At 38.7% G+C, this 14,847-nt stretch overlaps 1 protein-coding gene across 1 annotated transcript in view; it reads left to right on the top strand.

Annotated features, from left to right (window-relative positions):
* alk (ALK receptor tyrosine kinase) overlaps positions 1 to 14,847 on the top strand; it is a 481,244-nt gene that overhangs the window by 252,764 nt on the left and 213,633 nt on the right. The gene's annotated exons all lie outside the window — the stretch shown is intronic.

The following is a 14,847-nucleotide window of genomic DNA, read 5'->3' as shown; positions in this document are numbered from 1 at the left end:
AGTCAGTGTGACCATGACAGATACTTTCTCTCATTACTCACTCTGACAAGGTGGGACGGCTGACCCTACTGCTTCTTAATGCACTTAATTCAGATCAGATCAGATTTTCTGTAAATACAAAACACAACGCCAATGATATCAGTGAATGACTGGTCCAAATATAGCTGACTGTGGAGAAAAATATCCTACGTGCTGTTATTTAAAAAAAAAAAAAAGCAATGGCACCCATGTCACTGTTTTTAGTTATTTATTTATTTTATTTCAATGACAGCAAAACACCTGCCTCTGTAATGTATAAAATGAAGATAGCTTTAACAATAATCTATTCTCTCTGGTCAAAAAATGTGCCCAAAATAATGGACAGATTTTCTAGGGTTCTGTTTAAAGAGCATGGATACTGGGTGAAAGATGACCGGTGAGGAGGAAGGTAGCTAGCATGCTGCGTACCACATTTCAGGCATGGTGATGTATGACCAGTGTCCTTTCAGCATCTGTTGTGCGCTGGCATTTATTATGAGCGGCGGTGGAGAGCTTGGCTGGGCGCCGCAGGCAGGAGGGCAAAGTCTCTGCACTTCAAATCGAGACGGATCTCCTCCTACACAACCATGACACTAGAACTAATGCTTACTCTTGTTTGGAGAGCTGCTCTGATTGAGCCCCATCTGGAGTACGGGCAGTGTTGTGTGCCAGAAAACTGCAGACTGGCATCTGTTTGTGAGAAAAGGACAAGGTAAAGGTGGTCTCGTGCCTTGTTCGGCGTTAGCAGTTTCCTGTTAAAGTCATATATCAGAAGGGCTGTAATTGGGGTTGTTGGTATGTTATGCCAAATCTCACGTGTGAGACATTTTATTAAGCTGCAATAACAGAATAGCTCAGACATTATATTATACAATGTCAAATTATATTAATATGCTTGTTCTAATACATCATAAGGCAGAAAAGTTTCCTGTGAGGTTCCTGAGCTGTTTATTTATCAGTGCTTTGTCATGGTCTGATTTCAATTTCAAATTCAAACTCTAATGTTATTTGTCAAATACACAAGCATACACCTACAACATGTTGTGAAATGCATTTTTTATAACTGTCCTTGATATAAAAAGAGCTAATTAGTAGAAAGAAAAAAATAAATAAAAGTTGGGATAAATACAAGACACAAAATAGATAGAATATAAAGAAGAAATAAATATATAAAACATTTATCAAAAACAGTATTGAGTATGGTAGCTGTGTGTGTGTGTGTGTGTGTGTGTGTGTGTGTGTGTGTGTGTGTGTGTGTGTGTGTGTGTGTATAACAGGACCTTGTTTTTTATAGCAGCATCATTTCAGAGCACATAACGACACCCTATGGTTGTGTATTTTCCTAGAACCGCATGGCTTATATTATGTTTTTGCAGGATGGAGTAATATTTAGTATGAATGAAGACAAAGTCTTTAGTATGACTGAAGACAAAGTCTTCTTATACTCCAGCTGAACTTATTTGACATGCTTTTGCTGTCTCAGTCTCCAATATTATCCCCAGTAGTCAGCATTATCCCTTGCTTCATTGCTACCTAAAGCGAGTGATGCAGCAGCGCTTTAATCCTTTAATAATCATTCATTCATTCATTCATTCATTCATTCATTCATTCATTCATTTTCTACCGCTTATCCAAACTACCTCGGGTCACGGGGAGCCTGTGCCTATCTCAGGAGTCAAGGCAGGATACACCCTGGACGGAGTGCCAACCCATCGCAGGGCACACACACTCTCATTCACTCACACACTCACACACTACAGACAATTTTACAGAGATGCCAATCAACCTACCATGCATCACTTTGGACCGGGGGAGGAAACCGGAGTACCCGGAGGAAACCCCCGAGGCACGGGGAGAACATGCAAACTCTGCATACGCGATGCAGAGTCGGGAATCGAACCCCCAACCCTGGAGGTGTGAGGCGAACGTGCTAACCACTAAGCCACCGTGCCCCCCCTTTATTAATCACTTATGATTAATATCCTTTATGCACACAGAATTACTGCTACGGTTACTCTTCTAATCGGACCATTCCTCAGATTATCATTTTCTCGAGTTGTACTTAATCGGTATTGTTAACTCAGCACTTTAAGTCTTAACTATAAATTCTAATTCTAACTATATCAGATCAATATTCAGTATTAGGGGACCTTTCATTTCCTGTCATGATGTTTAATTACTAATGCCTTCGTGTTTCAAGGAAAAATATAATAGACTGTGAGGCAGTAAATGCATATGGAGACACACACACACACACACACACACACACACACACACACACACACACACACACACACAAGGCTCAATTCTTTGTTTTTATCATCCTCCTGCTTTTTCTCAGAAGCGTGTGTACCATTCACAAGCTCTCACTGGTCCATACTGCATCTGAATTCAGCCTCATCTACACTAAAATGAGAGCGAGATTGAATTTCCACCCCGAAGTCCATCCTAAGCGAGAGAACCCAGTCAAGAAAGCGCTGCTGATTAATATCCGTCTGCGCCGCCGCTGCGGTGCTTTTCATGCGTTGTTTTATTTAGCTTCTTCACATCATTCTACATTTACTGTATCTGTCACCACACAATCATGACTCATCCAGTCATCTGTCCATCCCTCCTTTCCCGTTTGACATGGTGCCTTGGGCTCGGCATCATCCGTTCAAGCGATCTGGAGGATGCATAAGCAGATATGCAGATACAAATATCTCACACATAGTGGTGAAAAATAAACATATTCTTCGCCGTTCAAGCCAGTTTTATTAGTGCAAATGTAGCAAACTTCAGGTTGCAGTGGCGGAGCTCGTATGCAAATCAGGAAGGCAATTATTTTTGTTTGCTCTTGTGTTGGAGCCTGGCGTTATTGTAAAGCAGGAACACGGCCATTTGTATTCCAGACAGAAACCAGACACACCTGGCTTTGTTCCAGATGACCCCTGACACGATGAGGTAACCAAGCGCTCAGTTTCAAGATAAATGAGGTCAGGGTCACTCTGACATTATAGGCTCATTAACCCAAAGCAGACTCTCTTTATAGGTCCTCACCATCACCTAGACCAAATCAAGCACAGCATCACCAATGAACTAACTACTACAGTATGGCTGCAATAAATCAGTGGGTTTATTTATTACCTCTCAAGCAGATGAGTCATATTAGATTTACTAGTTACATTTATGTAACGTCGGCACCATCGGGAATATCATTAATCTACAAATAGGCTATTCCTGCTGTGCCCTGTTTCACTCAAAGGTGGTTATTTACAACCTTCCGAATTATCGTTCTTGTGACACAACAGGGTGCAGTCCCATGTACGACCGACAACAATCACAGAAAGCTATTCATCATAGAGATAAGAGATTAATGTTTTTTTTTGGGAAACACACTCCGCTAATATATTTTGGAAACCAATCTGATGCACCTGTTACAAAAATAATTTGAACAAGCTTATGATGATGACCTCCGTCTATTAGCACTGTGCTGCCAGTTGCCACTGATTGGACTTCCCTGGCAGGGATATTCCCACTCAACTTCTTAAATCCTGGCTGCTCTTATTTCAGTATTTTTCTTCCAGTGCTCTGGGGCCGTCAGAGAGGAACATAAAGTGCAGGAGGAATCATTTGCCATTTTGAATTTGCAAATTTATGGCCTATAAAGGCTCCATGCCAGTGCCGTTTACAGGTCCCCCCAATGCTTTATAGCCACAGTCCTTATGTCAAGATACCCACAAACCACCCTGGTCTGTGCATTAGTATTCATACATATTGGTACAGTCTAATTGCCAGCCTGGTTGTTTACAGAGCTCAGGAAAACGAGTTCTGCTGAAGCCCCGAGATATCTTCAATGACTTTAATAGAAAGCTTTGAAAATAAATAAATAAATAAATAAATAAATAAATAAATAAATAAATAAATAAATAAATCTATCTAGCAAAAGGTATTCATGTTGACTGTGGACAACTTGTCAGTATTTTTTCTTTTTTTTCTTTTTTAATATAAACCTTAAAAAAAATTTATCCAGAGTATCCACTGACCACGCCACTTTTTACATTTCTTTGTGGCTCAATTGTGCAAGCACAAAGTGACCTAATGTCATGTCAACACGGTTCATGAACTCCTCTGCCCAGAACACACTGTGGCCTGCACCGGACTTATGCTCCGGACTTCACTTCCCAGAATCCAATACTGCTAAACCGCCCCCAATCACCGGACTTCTGATAAGACTCATCTGGTCCCAGTCACATACACACAAAAAAAGGAGTCTTATTTATAGACATTTTGCAAAGTGATTGGTCAATGGTTCGGCAACAAGCCCAAGCTACCTGTACATCCTGTGGAGTTCTTCTCCAGGGAGTCATCTCGAACCAAGCAGAATTTTATAATATTAGAAAATTTTTGCTTGGTTTTGGGACCTTGAGATATGGGACAATCTTCTTCTTCTCGTGAAGTTAGCCTGTAAGAGCAGCATCATTTGGCTGGGGTCACATTTACCTCTATACCTTATTCACAAATTAAACAAACAATTTTGAATACCTTAGGACTGCAAAGAGCCTAAACAACTACGAAGATTGATGGTCTCTATTCTGGCCGGTTTCAGGTCACCCTTTCATATAGGCTTGGTTCCAAGAACACCAAGGCAGACACACACTGCCAGCCCACAAGAAAGCACTAAGGATTTAAAACCTCCTCCCTCCTGCTTTGTGGTACTGGGAAAAGGACCAATCTATTGCTTGCACACCTCAGCAACAAATTCCCTGAGCTTGCCCCTGAACAAATTGTTCATACATCAATTACATACAATACATCATGCACCTTTGTTCGGACGTCGTTATTAACCACAGTGCTCGGTTCATCTCAGTATCATGGATAAACTGGGGTAACTTGTAAGCCTTTGGGCAGGTGCACAGGGCCAACTCAGAGATTGGCTGGTGGCTCATACAATAATTGTGAGCAGAGAACCAAGAGAACTAGAGAAGAAAAACGTCCTGAGATGAGATCATGAAGAAAATATAAGAGAACTTTAAGGGGCATCCATCCTCTACTGCATGCCAGAGGACAGAAGGATTAAAAAGAATTTCCCTACAAACGTGTATCAAGAGCAGAATAGACTTATTTTAAATAATCCTGAAGCAAGGTTTGCAATGATTACTATGTAACATAAAGTGCATGTTTAAATGGTGATGTTTAGCTGTTCATGATGATGTTCAGCTTTTTTTAAGTTCTTGCAATGTATATACAGTACGTTTTATATTCTGTGTTGGCAAATTATTGCCATTATGTGACATCGACATACCAAAATACACCACTAAACTATAGCCAGACTGGAAATGATCATAAAAAAAAAATTTAAATTACAAAAAGTTTTTTACTTGACTCTGGTTTCAAATTGGGGGGGCACGGTGGCTTAGTGGCTAGCACGTTCGCCTCACACCTCCAGGGTTGGCGTTCGATTCCCGCCTCCGCCTTGTGTGTGTGGAGTTTGCATGTTCATCCCGTGCCTCGGGGGTTTCCTCCGGGTACTCCGGTTTCCTCCCCCGGTCCAAAGACATGCATTCTAGGTTGATTGGCATCTCTGGAAAAATTGTCTGTAAAGTGTGAGTGTGTGAGTGAATGAGAGAGTGTGTGTGTGCCCTGCGATGGGTTGGCACTCCGTCCAGGGTGTATCCTGCCTTGATGCCCGATGACGCCTGAGATAGGCACAGGCTCCCTGAGACCCGAGGTAGTTCGAATAAGCGGTAGATAATGAATGAATGAATGGTTTCAAATTCAGATCAAAAATGGAAGAAAACAGTCTAAGGTACAAGAACAGGGATGCATCTTTAGGGATATTTATGTAACTCAGTGATTTTCAGCTCCAGCTTGTTCCAGCTTGTGACTTGTCCATTTAAACAAGGTCTGTTATAGATTATTAGCAACAATCCAGTCTGTACTGTACTCTTTCTGCTAGAACCCGGGACATTTTCAGTGTGTAGGATCTTTTGGAGCATCTTAGAAGAAATTATTATAAATGACTTTCTTTTTAATTTCATGGTTTATCTGCCTTTTGCTCTGTCCTTATCTGGAGGAATCATTTATCTGAGCTGTCTGCCGGCTTGAAAATTGTCAAACGTTATGTTGGTCCCCATTCATTTTCTCTGATACACATCTGAGCAGAAAATCAGTCGACACAGATTCGCTCTGTGAAATCAACGCCCCGTCGTTACTTGGAATTTACATTTAGCATTAGGGTACATTTGCTTGAATAATTGAAATAATTTCTAGCTCAGCAGTGGCGTAATAGAATCAGAAAGCTCACAAACACACACGAAATTGATTGTTATTTAAATTTTTTTTCAATTTGAAGTAACTGGGAAAACATTATGGGGCTGTCAGGAAGAAAACAGTTTATAAAATTACTTAAATAACATGAGGTATTTCTTGTAAATGAGTATAGACTGATAGAAATTAGTGCTATTGTAGGCTAACAATCCTGAACGTTCTTATTGACTGATATCTAAGAGGATATTATTACACATTTCAGGCTATTAAGACATAGGATAAATGAGGGGTGTAAATGAGGATAAATGGCCGATAAAACCTCTGTCTTCGGTCATTTGGTAAGTCATCAATTCTTGCTTAGTGGGCCAGAGTTCTAGGAGCAGGAGCTGCATGACATATCCGGAAATCGTTGCAAGTTTTGTTCAGTCGCTTCGGCTTTGAAATGAAAATGAAAATGTGCTTCCCATCCTTGCTGATTTCAACTGAAGTTTGCCCAACTGAAGACACGATGTATATATAAATATATCTATACTTTATATATTACATTTGTTTCATTAATCTAATGAGTATTTCAGCTCCAGCTGGTCTTAGGTGAAACTGTAATTGCCCCCAAATCTAATCAACCAAATTAGAGGAATAATTAGATACAGCTGATTGGACCTATCCAGACTTGATTACTATCTAGCCTTGTTAAACATAAACCTCGCTTATTGCCATCAGACAAATATTCAGCAAGGAGATTATTAGGGAAAAAATTAAATCCCAAAATGAGTTTCATAGGCATTCCCACGGGTTGTTGAATCTATAAGGGAAGGAAGGCGGCTTGATTTACAGAGTGACACTGAGCAGTAACACTTCACAATAACAGTACATGGATAATCCTTGCCTAATAGTGTACCTTAAATAATATTTCAATTCTTGTGAATTTGTCTGTGAATGAAGGCCACATTAAGTACGTTTGTCAGTCATTGTATTAATTCACATGTACAAGTGAACTAAACCAAATATGGTCTGTATGAGTGAATATGAAATACATTTAAAAATTATTAATATTAGGCATATCATATTGAATTCCCCTGGTAATCCAGCAGCAGGTTCCTTGTGCTTCTTTGGCAGGGAACTAACCCAGCCACTAAGGGGTTAAATCTCAGTGCTGGTCTCAAGGCTGGATTAAATGGTAGGGTTTTGTCAGAAAGGGCATCCGGTGTATATCCTGTGCCAAATCAAACACGCGGACCAAATGATCCGCTGTAGCGACCCTGAACAGGGAGCTGCTGAAATACAAAAACAACAATGTGCATCATTTCAAATCCTTCCACCTTTTGGGTAAAGGAGCAAAGACCTAGGGCCTAGACACCCAGTGCATGTGTTAGTAACGCAGTGGGATTGGAAGAAAAATGGAAAGTCAGTGACTAAAAATGGGTTGAGATGAAATCATTTGTGTTTACTATTTCTGCATCTTTCTATATTTCCTATATCTCTTAGTAAAACCTTACACAGCGGTTGAAGATAATGACTTCAAATTTTAGATGCTTACAAACAAGCACTTGGGTCTCTCACAGAGCAGAAATGGGTTGAGAAATAGATACATTTTTGTGGAAAAAACGCTACTAACAATAATTTCTGAGTATGTTTTGAGTTGTTGAGTATGTTGCCCCTAATAGGCAAGTAAATACTTATGAAAAACTACAGATTTTTAAAGACCTAAATGTCTAGTTTTAAATGAGTCATCAACCACGTCTGGAGTTTTGTTTTTTACACAAAAACAAAATATAAATAACCTCTAAACTGCTTCAAGTATTACTTCGGAGCCATAGCCAATTTTAGTATTCACACCTAAATGTTCCTTCATTCATCCAACTTCAGTAAGAACTTTATTTTAGTCATGGTTCAGTTCAGTTCAGTTCCAGTTTATTTTCTGTAAAGCAGTTTAACAAAGGACAAAGCAGCTTTACAATATAAATATATGTAAATTCAGGATATAAATATTACATTTATGAATAGATCAATTTATTCCTTGTGCTGAATCTGGAGCCCCAACCAGGAAGACCAGGGATAAGGTGGGAATCTAGAGTCCTCTACATCCTGGATTGTTTTCAAATGGTAGGAGGAACCTTGTGTCTGACTTGCAGCTGATCAGAAAGCTCTTAACCCGAATGATTGCCAGAAGTCATTCCTCTTAAATCAGGAGACTTTAATATCAAACACCAAACCCGAGACTACATGTAGAAGGTGGTGTGAAGTCGGTTGTGCTATGATTCACGTGAATGTAAATTCAACTCGTATTCAGGTCTGCACTTGTACAGAAAGTAACACAAACTTTTATAAGTTTATAACTTAAAGTTTATAAGACACTTTTGTATCATTGTACTGTATCAGGGGAATGTTCTGGGACAGAGAAGAGGTATATGATCCAAGATGGCAGCACGGCAGTAGCACGCACCACCACTCCGGATTCAATGGTGCTATTTACGTTTTTAACGTTTTTCCTGCACTGTTTGCACCAGGTGTCACAGTCGCACTTTATGTGGCTAGGACTAACTTACTAAGTCCTTAGCTCTGTCTTTGTTTTATGTAGAACCATGGTCCTGGAGAAACAGTGTCTCATTTCACTGTATACTGCAACAGCTATATATGGTTGAAATGACAATAATGCCTCTTTTCCACCGTAAAGAACCGGGTGCTGGTTCAGAGCTAGCGCTAGTGCTGGTTCAAAGTTGGTTCCACTGGCGAACCTTCTAAGAACCGGTTTGCCTTTCCACTGGCTAGAGAGCCATCACAGCGCCGAGTGTGACGTCACTGTATACGTGTCACGTGTCCCAGCAACAACAACAATGGCGGATGTTGCTTTACTGTTAATGCTCATGGCTTTGCGAACATACATTGGCATCCAAACATAAATAAAAACGTGTTCGTGCAGCTCTGTGTAATCTGTATAAACAGAGGTTGTAATCGATAAAGTACATAACGTTATTTTATTGTTAACATAGAAAAAAAATTTAGCCTTAGCATGTAGCTACCTACTATCATGTGTGCTGATAATGTATCATATCGCGATAAAGTAAAAGTGTATTAAACATTAGTATACTTAAGTTACATTATCAAATGTGCTAACAGTAGCCCCGCAGCAAGCTCCTGATGCAAGCGGTTCTTAAGTCTAGACAAGCAACATTTTGGTGCTACTTAAGAACCACTTTTCCTGGTTCAGAGCCGGTGCTTTGGCTGACGAAACAGAAAGAACTGGTTCTAAATTAGGCTCTGGCTCCGAACCAGCACTCGAACTGCCTCGGTGGAAAAGGGGCATAAAAGCTTCTTGACTTGACTCAAGGTTCAAAATAACACCAATTGTGTTCTCCATGCACTTTCGTGATGACGTTTGATGAACACAAATGCACCGGGGTTCGATAGAATCATTGAGTCTGTAACCTGACCAACGCTGCAGAGATGCTGAGAACAATCTCCTATTTTGATTTGGATTGTAAACAAAGGTTCCCAAATCTCCTCAGATAGATTTCTAGACATAACAACAACAACAAGAAAAAAGCGGGAAAAGTAAAAGCGACAAAATTAAGTGAAGTTTAACCAAAAGTAAAAATAGTGAAGGAAAATCTGAGATACATTAACATGTAATCTACTCGACCTAACAGAGAAGATTTCATTGTTTTTTGGTGGTAACACACGCTGAAGCATTTCCTTCCCTCTAATTTAGACCAAACTAACAACACTGTCTTTACAATTCTGGTGATTCAAACTATTTTAGTCTGTCAAACAGGCGAAAGAAATGAAAACTTTGAGCAAAACGTTGTTTTCAGAACATTTTGACTTAAGCATATACTTTTATTAATTTATATAATTTCTATACTTAATTTTCCCATTTTTCCATTTTTTTTCAAGCTTTTAGTTGAAATGGCTGGTATGCTTTAGGTAGTTTTTGCTGAGGCTACTAGTGAAACTATGGCATTAAAGCAGGCAGCAAAACGATGATAGGCATGACCACTAGAGACTAATGTACAGCAATTTAAGTGATGAGAGGCGAAAAATCACCACCAGTCTAAAAGCAGGGTTAAAGGGAGAGGAAATTGAAGCTCAACTTGAAGTTTAAGTTAAGACACATTCGATTAGAGCTGATGTGGCAGGAAGTGAAATGTTGGATGCAATTTTTTATAAAGCAATGTATATGGAAAAACACACACACACACACACACACACACACACACACACACACACACACACACACACACACACACACACACACACAAACAGAATTTCTTGCACCTATTGTTTAAAGGTTGCACAACACTGTAAGTGTAATTAATTATATAAAACATATGACAAAATAACATAACATATTTAATAATTAATAATAATAAAGCAATACCAACAGTGATTCTTCTTCTTCTTCTTCTTCTTCTTCTTCTTCTTCTTCTTCTTCTTCTTCTTCTTCTTCTTTATTTATTTATTTGTTTATTTATTTGTTTATTTATTTATTTATTTGCAACAACAATAATGAACAAATAAATAAATAAAAAAGAAGAAGAATCACTTGGTATTGCTTTATTATTATTATTATTATTATTATTATTATTATTATTATTATTATTATTATTATTATTATTATTATTGTTGTTGTTGTTGTTGTTATTGTTGTTGTTGTAGTAAATATTAAAACAAACAAACATACAGATAGATAGATAGATAGATAGATAGATAGATAGATAGATAGATAGATAGATAGATAGATAGATAGATAGATAGATAGATAGATAGATAGATAAATCTGAAAGGATATAAATCTGGCATAATAGAAAAAACCTGGAAATTTCTTGACAGAACTGTATAAACGTATATGTGTGGGTGAAGTAATATAGAAATGTTGCTTTCATATATCAAGGCCACTAATTTGCATATAGGATGGTTGCGTTGTGAAATATTTCAGAACAGGGCTGACCATGATCATTGTTGTTATTGCGGTTTTCATTCATTAGCCATTCAGACAAACACACATTACATAAGAATTTAGCGTGTAACAATTCCCCTCATTATCTCACATGCATTCTCTCACTCACAGATGCTTTCTGAGTTGTTCTTTAGTCATTTCAACCATGAAAAGAGCTCATGTATCATTTCATTTCACTGGCTTCAAAAGTCTCCCTTTGTGATTTAATGGTAATTATCGTCTTTTTCCCTAAAATGACAAAGTGAGTTCATTTATATTCACTAATATAAAGAAGATTTCTAAAATGGCCTTTAAATGTAGCCACATCCTGCAGTGTACAGTCATGCAACATTAACAGAGCCGGATGCGATGGATCTTAACAGGAGCAGCTCATTAGGCAGAGACGTTCTTCTGGATGACCTAGACCACTTCATGGAACATTGCCTGAAACACACACACTCACAAAGTTATAGCCGATACAACCAAAATCACAACACGTAAAATGAGCCAAAATGTCACAGATTCAAAACTCTGAGAATGAATAAATGAATAGATAATATTACTTTATAATACAATTTCGAAGCTTAATGAAAGTGTTAACTTGTTTTTGAAGACGTTCTTACCTCTGATGACCTTTGTTAGCAGGCGCTTTCTTTCTTCCCGTAACACATGCGGGGAAACAGATAAATGTGAAAGCTTTCTAAACTCTTCAGCGCTAGCAAAGCAACGATGAAGCAAGACAAATGCACTATAGTGCACACTCGCTGAGTGAAGGATAATTTGCACAGCAAGTTAGGAAGAGCCAAGAAGAAAGTCTGGGCCCACACACACACACACACACACACACACACACACACACACACACACACACACACACACACACACACACACGCTCAAAAGGCACACATTCATAAGCCACTTGGGGTTTCAACCCACAATCCTCTGATAAGCAGCAAAATCCCACTTGCCCTTTTAAAAGTATACGGTTCGACGGTAACACTCTGAGACAGACTAAATATGCAAATCAATTCAAATAAACCAATTCGAGACAAACCACAAGAAGAACTTGTTTGATCAGAGCAGCCTGAATGCAGCAAACTCTAAACTCTTATTGTGTAGCTATAAATGTGTAATGAAGCGATGCGTACCTGTATATACATACAAATAATGGCAACAACCCAAATAATAACTCTATGCAAACACAGTGCCCAGAAAAGCATCTTAGAATGCAGAACAAACAGAAGTGAGCAAGGACACACACACACACACAAAAAAAAAAACAGGACAGTTTAAGGTCACTTAACTATCATCTAATCTTCAAGGTCTAGTTTTGGTAAATGTGCATGCACTGTAGCCTCAGATTATTATTCTTGGCTGACGGAAGCGGAAGCTGATAATAAGCTGCCATGACTACTGGAAAAAATGCTATTTTTTCAACCCACAGTATCAATGCGTAATGGAAAATACAAGAAAAATCACATTTGGCAATTGAATAGGAGCAAATCATTTTTTTTAAACTACATCTGCACAATAATATCTTGGTAGTGCTTGAATAACAATGCATCCACTGAGATGAGAGTTTCTAAACTACTTAATTGTATGCCTGGCAAACTGGGTCGTACACAGGGATGATTAGGCCTCTCTGTGGCACACTTCCTGTATGCTTTGTGAAATAAATACAGCTATACAGTATACTGTAGTGCCTTCAGGAAGTCCTTTGTTGTAAGGGTAAAAAAAATATAGTTTGAATTAATTCGAATGATCGAACGATTTAATATTTGTGATTTTTTTCATACAGTATGTATTGTAGGTAAACGAAAAAAAAAAAGTCCTGTGTTAGTTAAACCTATATCAGTAGTGTCACATCTTTTCCGGAAAGGTGTGGCTTCTGCTTGGTTGGAATGAAAACCTGCGATAAGATTCGACACCGCTGACCAATATAGACTGCAGTGACGCATTTAAACGGCTTTGACATTATTCTTGTTTATTCGTTGAATGCACCCAAATATCCCTGACTTGTCTCTCTTGATTGGAACGTTTAGCCATTGCTTATCTGTCAGACTAGTGTATATAAAGGAAAAAAGAAAAGAAAAAGGGTTAAAACATTTCCATATCCAAGCAAGACCTTGAACAAAGTTTCATTTTTTTAATAATAATAATAATAATAATAATAATAATAATAATAATAATAAAAGAATCTACAGCCACAATAGGTAACTTGGGCTTTCAGAAGTTTTTCAATCATTGAAACAATTTTAAATCCATATACAGTACAGTAAAAAGGTAATTCACCAGCTATCTCTGTGAGGTTTTGCATTTCGGAGAACTCTTGTTCCATGTTAATTACTCATGTATTTTGACTTTTCACCTCTGCTCTTCGATTTGAAATCGCCCTACATTGCTGTGCTGGTGTGGTATTTGACTTCTGCCTGGTTTTAGATTGTGAACTACTCGCACTTAAACCCTTATGTCTCTGCTTTGTGACACCATGTTCACATGACTAGGAAAGATCTTGTGTTACAACAACAGCTCTTCCGAATAGATTTGTTGGCCTCGTTACATGATTTTGACTTGAATTCAAACAGTCGGCACATCTCATCTCATTTCATTTTCTACCGCTTTATCCGAACTTCTCGGGTCACGGGGAGCCTGTGCCTATCTCAGGCGTCATCGGGCATCAAGGCAGGATACACCCTGGATGGAGTGCCAACCCATCACAGGGCACACACACACTCTCATTCTCTCACGCAATCACACACTACGGATTTTCCAGAGATGCCAATCAACCTACCATGCATGTCTTTGGACTGGGGGAGGAAACTGGAGTACCCGGAAGAAACCCCCGAGGCACGGGGAGAACATGCAAACTCCACACACACAAGGCGGAGGCGGGAATCGAACCCGGACCCTGGCGGTGTGAGGCGAACGTGTTACCCACTAAGCCACCGTTATTTGTATTATTGAATACAGAATTTTCGTTGTGTCTTTATCGATCATATGGAAGCAGTAAAGTACATGTGGACATGCTGTTGTAAGAAACTAATCAATGCCAGGGTGGTGTGATGATTCCACTAAGAACAAGCGTTACAGTCATGGTCCAGAATGCTTGGTCCTCTTATTTTTTATCTTATATCTTATTTATTTTAGAGTCTTTCCTTCACTAAACCTTTTTCTCTAGAGACGTTAATAAGTCACAAAAATAATAAATAAAAATGTTGATGTCCATGTTGATGAGTTGTCCAGTGTCTGAAAACGTAAGGTTGTAATCCACTGGCACTGGAGACTTTACAGAAAACTTCACCATATCATTAATTACCAACATTTTTAACATTCATTCATTTGTAGCATCCACACAAGTCCTTGTGTATGCTGTTAGTATAGAATGTCAGGGATCCATAGAGGAAGAGGATACAAGTGCAGGATTTTATTGTCTGTTTTATTGTTTTACTACCTAAATAAATAAAATAAAAACCCAGACTATAAAATACACAGAAGTTAGAACTTAATCATGGCTTCTGATCAGAGAAACAGAGATCAGGTGTAAAACATGATAAGATCATGTGACATTTAGGGCATTGAGCTGAAACCCTTATCCTTATCAACTGAGGGCACTGTTGCGCCCTTCGGGGTCCAAGGTCACGCAG

Source organism: Tachysurus fulvidraco, chromosome 12 (assembly GCF_022655615.1).
Source record: "Tachysurus fulvidraco isolate hzauxx_2018 chromosome 12, HZAU_PFXX_2.0, whole genome shotgun sequence".
Lineage (NCBI taxonomy): Eukaryota > Metazoa > Chordata > Actinopteri > Siluriformes > Bagridae > Tachysurus > Tachysurus fulvidraco.
The sequence above is the reverse complement of the archived record's forward strand: the minus strand, read 5'-3'. Positions and strand labels throughout refer to the sequence as shown.